This window comes from Helianthus annuus, chromosome 4, assembly GCF_002127325.2.
Source record: "Helianthus annuus cultivar XRQ/B chromosome 4, HanXRQr2.0-SUNRISE, whole genome shotgun sequence".
NCBI lineage: Eukaryota > Viridiplantae > Streptophyta > Magnoliopsida > Asterales > Asteraceae > Helianthus > Helianthus annuus.
Window position 1 is genome coordinate 141,512,089 of NC_035436.2, and position 6,647 is coordinate 141,518,735.

The following is a 6,647-nucleotide window of genomic DNA, read 5'->3' on the forward strand; positions in this document are numbered from 1 at the left end:
GCACCAAGCTACCACCACCGCACCAACAGCCGACACCACCGCCACCGCATCTCAGTTAACCAAGTCCTCTCGTCACAAGAGGAAGAACAACAACGAAAACTCCAGCAACATGAACTGTGCGGTCACAACCACTGCTGCTCCACTCCAGGCGATACCCGCTCAGCAGCAAACTCAGCACCGTCAAACTGCACCAGTTACCTCTGCGCCGCCTGCAAGACGTGCGTATACTGGCCCTCATCCTGCCTGCCCAACATGTACCTACAATCACCCGGTGGGTATAGCCTGTCGTTTTTGCTTGCATTGCAATATGTACGGCCACTTCACCGCAAACTGTCGTACTGGTCCCCGCCAAGCACCAGCTCAAGCCACTGCTCATCAAGCTCTGCTCCCAGCCCCTCAAGGCCAATAAGCGGCTCAGGCACCCGCGGTCAACGCAATAGTCTGCTTCGCATGTGGTGATCCCAACCACTTGGCGAACATGTGCCCAAATAGGGTTGTGAAACAAGAGCCCCAGCAGCAGCAGCCTCAGCAACAGCAACAGCAACAGCCTCAACAGCAATAGCAACAAGCCGCCCGCGCCAGAACTTTCAACATCAATGCGCGCCAAGCACAAGCCGACAACAATGTGGTTAATGGTACGTTTCTCATAAACGATATTTATGCTTCGTGTTTGTTTGATACTGGAGCCGATAACTGTTTTGTGTCGTTTGAATTCGAGAAGCTCCTAAATCGTAAGCACTCCCATCTCCCCTCGACGTTCGATGTCGAAGTCGCCACCGGAAGAACTGTCGCCGTCAATTCTGTTCTTCGTGATTGTACTCTTGAACTCAACAATCACATTTTTCCAATTGACCTTATTCCGATGCAGCTCGGAAGTTTTGACATCATAGTAGGCATGGACTTTCTTCGTGAAAACCATGCTGAAATTGTGTGTTTCGATAAGATGATTCGATTCGCTCTCGCTAACGGTGATTTATTATGTGTTTATGGCGAAACTCCTTCGAAAGGTCTTAAGCTTATGTCGTGTACCCAAGCTAGCAAGTATCTCCGCAAGGAATACAGAGCTTTCTTGGCTAACATTGTAGTAGCAGAGAAGGAAAAGAAAGAAAAGGCGGTAAACCAGGTACCCGTTGTTTGTGAATTTCCTCAGGTATTCCCTGACGATCTCCCCGGACTTCCGCCAAGTCGTGATATCGACTTTCGTATCGACCTCATTCCTGGAGCCAACCCTGTTGCTAAAGCTCCTTTCTGACTCGCTCCGTCCGAAATACGTGAACTCTCGAGTCAGCTCCAGGTATTGCTTGATAAAGGCTTCATTCTCCCGAGCACCTCTCCATGGGGCGCCCCAGTCCTTTTCGTCAAAAAGAAGGATGGGCCGTTCAGGATGTGCATCGACTATCGCGAATTGAATAAACTGACAATCAAGAATCGTTATCCCCTGCCTCGAATTGATGATTTGTTTGATTACCTACAATGTGCTACATGTTTCTCCAAGATCGATCTATGCTCAGGCTTTCGCCAACTACGCATCCAAGAGGAGGATATACCCAAAACCGCTTTTCGCACTCGATACGGCCACTATGAGTTCGTTGTTATGCCTTTTGGTTTAACTAACGCACCCGCGGTTTTCATGGATCTGATGAATCGGGTGTGTAAACCATTTCTTGACCGCTTCGTTATCGTGTTCATCGATGATGTCCAGTTCTATTCCAAGTCGAAAGCCGAACATGCGCAACATCTACGTTTGGTTCTTGAGCTACTCCAAGGGAATCGACTCTATGCCAAGTTCTCCAAGTGCGAATTTTGGTTGGAGGAGGTTCAATTCCTCGGTCACATTATCAATAGTCAAGGTATCCATGTCAATCCCGCGAAGATCGAAGCAGTTAAGAGTTGGGTTACGCTGAAGAACCCGTCTGAAGTCCGTTCTTTTATCGGACTAGCGGGCTATTATCGACGATTTATCGAAGGATTCTCTAAAATCGTTGTGCCGCTTACCGCTCTCACGCATAAAGACAAGCCTTTTGTTTGGGGAACTGAACAAGAGTCTGCATTCCAAACCCTCAAGCATATGCTTTGCAATGCTCCTATCCTCACTTTACCCGATGGAAATGACGACTCTATCGTTTATTGCGATGCCTCGAACCTTGGTCTTGGTTGTGTTCTCATGCAACGAGACAAGGTTATCGCCTATGCATCTTGTCAGCTCAAGATTCACGAGAAGAACTATACAACCCACGACCTCGAGCTAGGCGCAGTTGTTTTTGCGTTAAAGATTTGGCGACACTACCTTTATGGTACCAAGTGTACGATCTTCACCGATCATAGGAGCCTACAACATATCTTTGATCAGAAAGAACTTAATATGCGTCAACGCCGATGGGTAGAACTTCTCAACGATTACGACTGTGAGATTCGTTACCACCCAGGCAAAGCAAATGTCGTTGTTGATGCCTTAAACCGACGAAGCTATCTGCATAGCATTCCTAATGTTCCAGCCCAACACCATCTCGAAAACCTCACCCGCGAAGCCTAGCATGTGTGTTTTACTGAGCGCACTTTGAAGAAAGAAAGGATTCACCACGATGGAGCCCATCTTGTTAATAAGTCGAATGGGATATTCTACTATCTGGACCGAATTTGGATCCCTAAGAGGAACAATTTGCGACATATTTGATGAACGAAGCCCACAAATCCCGATATTCTATTCATCCCGGTGCCGATAAGATGTACTAGGACCTTCGCTACAAGTACTGGTGGCCGGGCATGAAAAGGGATATCGCTCTTTACGTCTGAAAATGCCTGACTTGCTCGAAAGTTAAGGCTAAACATCAAAGACCCTCGGGTTTACTCGAACAACCCCCGATCCCTATATGGAAGTGGGAGAGTATAGCCATGGACTTCATAACCAAGCTCCCGCGCACGCCATCAGGTCACGATAGCATCTGGGTTGTCGTTGATCGTTTGACCAAATCTGCTCATTTTCTGCCAGTACGAGAAGACTACAAGGTAGAACGATTAGCCCGAATCTACACCGATGAGATCATTTGTAATCATGGGACGCCTCGCGACATCATTTCTTACCGCGATGCTCGGTTTACCTCGCGACTATGGGAAACATTTCAAGCGGCTCTCAGTACTACGCTTAATCTAAGTACCGCATTCCACCCTCAAACCGACAATCAGACTGAGAGAACGATCCGTACTCTTGAAGACATGCTCCGTTCGTGTGTCATAGATTTCGGTAGTAATTGGGACGCTTACCTGCCGTTAGTCGAATTCTCGTATAATAACAGTTATCATTCCAGCATTCAGATGGCACCGTTTGAGGCTCTATACGGAAAAAGATGTCGATCGCCTATTGTATGGCACGAGATCGGGCACTCGCAATTAACCGGTCCTGAGTTATTGCAAGAAACGACTGACAAAGTTCTCCAAATTCGAGACAATTTGCTGAAAGCTCAGAGTCGTCAGAAAAGTTACGCCGATAAACGACGCAAACCCCCTGAATTTGACGTTGGCGACTACGTACTCCTAAAGGTATCACCTTGGAAGGGTGTGGTCAGATTCGGCAAGAAAGGGAAACTCGCGCCTCGATATGTTGGACCTTTTAAGATTCTGGAAAGGATGGGAAAAGTCGCCTACAGACTCGAACTACCGGAGGAACTGAGTAACGTCCACCTGACCTTTCATGTTTTGAACCTCCGAAAGTGCCTGGCTGAGCATGATTTGATTGTACCTCTTGATGATCTCCAAATAAACAAAACACTACACTTCGTGGAGAAGCCTGTTGAGATCATGGATCGCCAAACCAAGCAGCTCAGACGCTCGCGCATTCCTATTGTGAAAGTCCGATGGGAAGGTAAAAGAGGCACATAGTTCACTTGGGAACTCGAAAGCGACATGAAGGCGAAGTACCCGCAGTTGTTTGTTACGGCTTCGGTCTAATTTCGGGACGAAATTCCCTTAAGTAGGGGAGGCTGTAACACCCCGTGTTTCGAAAGTCAAAATCAAAGTCAAGATTGAAGTCAAAGGGATAAAAGATTGCTAATTGCAATCTGTCTCTCCTTTCTCAATTCCTATTTTGACTTCTTTGACTCGTAGATAGTCTAACTTATGCTTAACGTTAGTTGTATCATGTGGAGTACTTATTAATAATCGAGGTTTATTCGATATTTGCCTCACATTTGTTCGCTTATTCGCTTATCGCAATCGCAATCGCAACTCGATTACGCATTCTGGATATTGTTTTACGTGTGTGTGTGCCTTATGTGTTACTTGTGCATGTTTATTTATGTTTATGATGTGGTGATAATCGAAACGCAATCGAAACTCGAATCGCAATCGATTCGTAAACGCTAAATGCAAGTAATGTAGGATGATTGTATGTTAGATATAGTAGTTGGGATTAAAAGTAACTTGTATAGGAAACTCTATCGCATCGCAACGCTCGCAATCACAATCAAAACAACAAAACTCGCCGCACCAAACACTCGAACCAAGTGGCTAGTCAACCAAGTGACCAGCCGATCGACCAGCCGTTCGATCGAGTTACCACTCGACCGACCAGCCGTTCGATCGGGCTGCCACCCAGATGAACAGCCCTTTCCACTTTGGGAAACCCTATAAATACCCCTTCATTACCACTTTAAGAAAGTATCAGCTCTCTCTTTCTCTCCGCTCGTTCCAGCCACCTTTTCTTTGATTTCTCGCGATTCGGGTAAGATTCTCAACCTAAATCTTGTACTTTCTTGATCTACACGCACTCCTACACCTTTCTATCTTTTGAATCTTAACTTTTAACTGTGAAATCATCAAGATTCAAGGTGTTCTAGGATGATGTCATCATGGTGTTCTTGAGAACTTCGTGTTTTGGCCTTAATCCACCAAGAACAACTTAGATCTAACCGATTTCCACATAAACAAACAAAGATCTTGCATAAATCTAGACATAATCATGGTGAGAAAGGTTTGAAAGATGGTTTCTAACTTTCTTTCAACTCTTTTACACTCAAAGCACTTAAAACCGATAGAATCGGAGCTTGTACTGACTTTCTACTCAATCTCGTGGTTGTGTTGGTTCAAGATCTGGATTCTATCCACGAGACCACTGATTTCGGGTTAACCAAGAGCACCCGTCTTGGACCGGTTAACTGGTTAAACTTGGGTGATTTATGTTCAACCGGGTCACTAGGGTCAAGATGGGGTTCTGTTCATTAACACGTTGTCACACCGTCTCGATAAAGCGACAAACAATCAAAATGACCAAGAAGAAGACGAGCAGGTCGACCAGGTCGGAGTGTCGTCCGATCGGACTACTATCCGAACGGATTACCACCCGATTGGGTTGCCACCCGATCGGACTACATCTTGGGTCCCACACTTAACTTCCATTTCAATCATTTTTGAAGTTGTGAACATTAAATGAACTATTGTTCGACTGGATTACCACCCGATCGGATTGTCACTCGACCATGTAATGTTCTGACTACACTACTTAAACAATTTTCAACATGTTCAATGCACAAGGGTTGCCACCCGATCGGATTGCCATCCGATCGAGTGACCGAACTGCTGTGAACTTATTCTCACTAAAGTGTCCAACCAATCGGGTTATCGTCTGAGCGAACGTTCGTCCGATCGACCGACCTGAAAGAAAGAGATACTTCTATATTTTCAAATGCTACAACGAAAACTTCAAAAGTCAAGCCATCATACATAAACACATTCTTCCCAAAGGAAGAAACAATTCACTCGAAAGGTCACCCGATCGAATAACCATCCGAGCGGACTGTCATACGAACGACCGGCTGTCCGATCGGACTACCATCCGATTGAACTGCTGTCCGACCCACTTGCACGCTGCATCATTTTACGCGTCACTTATCGTATGCTATCGTTCTGATCAGGCTAACCATACTCTCTAGCGCTCCCATCAATCCACCAATCGCTGTGAGTATACTCGATCCTTTTTTGATTTACGCACTTTTGGGTGTTAAATACGTTACTTATTCTAAATCACATCAATCACCTAGAAAGTGGACTTCACGAAGCCAGAAGTCGCGTTTAGAAAACTTTGCATACAGTTGTTTTGTTCGACGGAGTTCCAAAATGAGTCGTAAATGCTGCTCGTGTTCCTCCTGACTCTTAGAGTAGATCAGAATGTCGTCAATGAACACAATAACGAACTTATCCAAATAAGGCTTGCACACTCTGTTCATAAGATCCATGAAGACTGCAGGCGCGTTTGTTAACCTGAATGGCATGACCAGAAACTCGTTGTGGCCGTAGCGAGTTCCGAATGTTGTTTTGGAGGCGTCCTCGTCCCGAACTCTCAGTTGATGGTAGCCTGACCTCAGATCAATCTTTGAGTAGTAGCTCGACCCTTGCAGCTGGTCGAACAAGTCATCAATGCGTGGGAGTGGATAGTGATTCTTCACGGTCATCTTGTTGAGTTCGCGGTAGTCAATACACATCCTGAATGTACCGTCCTTCTTCTTCACAAACAACACTGGAGCACCCCAAGGCGAAGAGCTAGGATGAATAAACCCTTTATCCAAGAGCTCTTGCAGTGGCTTGGACAGTTCTTCCAGTTCAGTTGGAGCTAAGCGATATGGTGCACAAGCTATTGGCGCTGCTCCAGGAGCTAG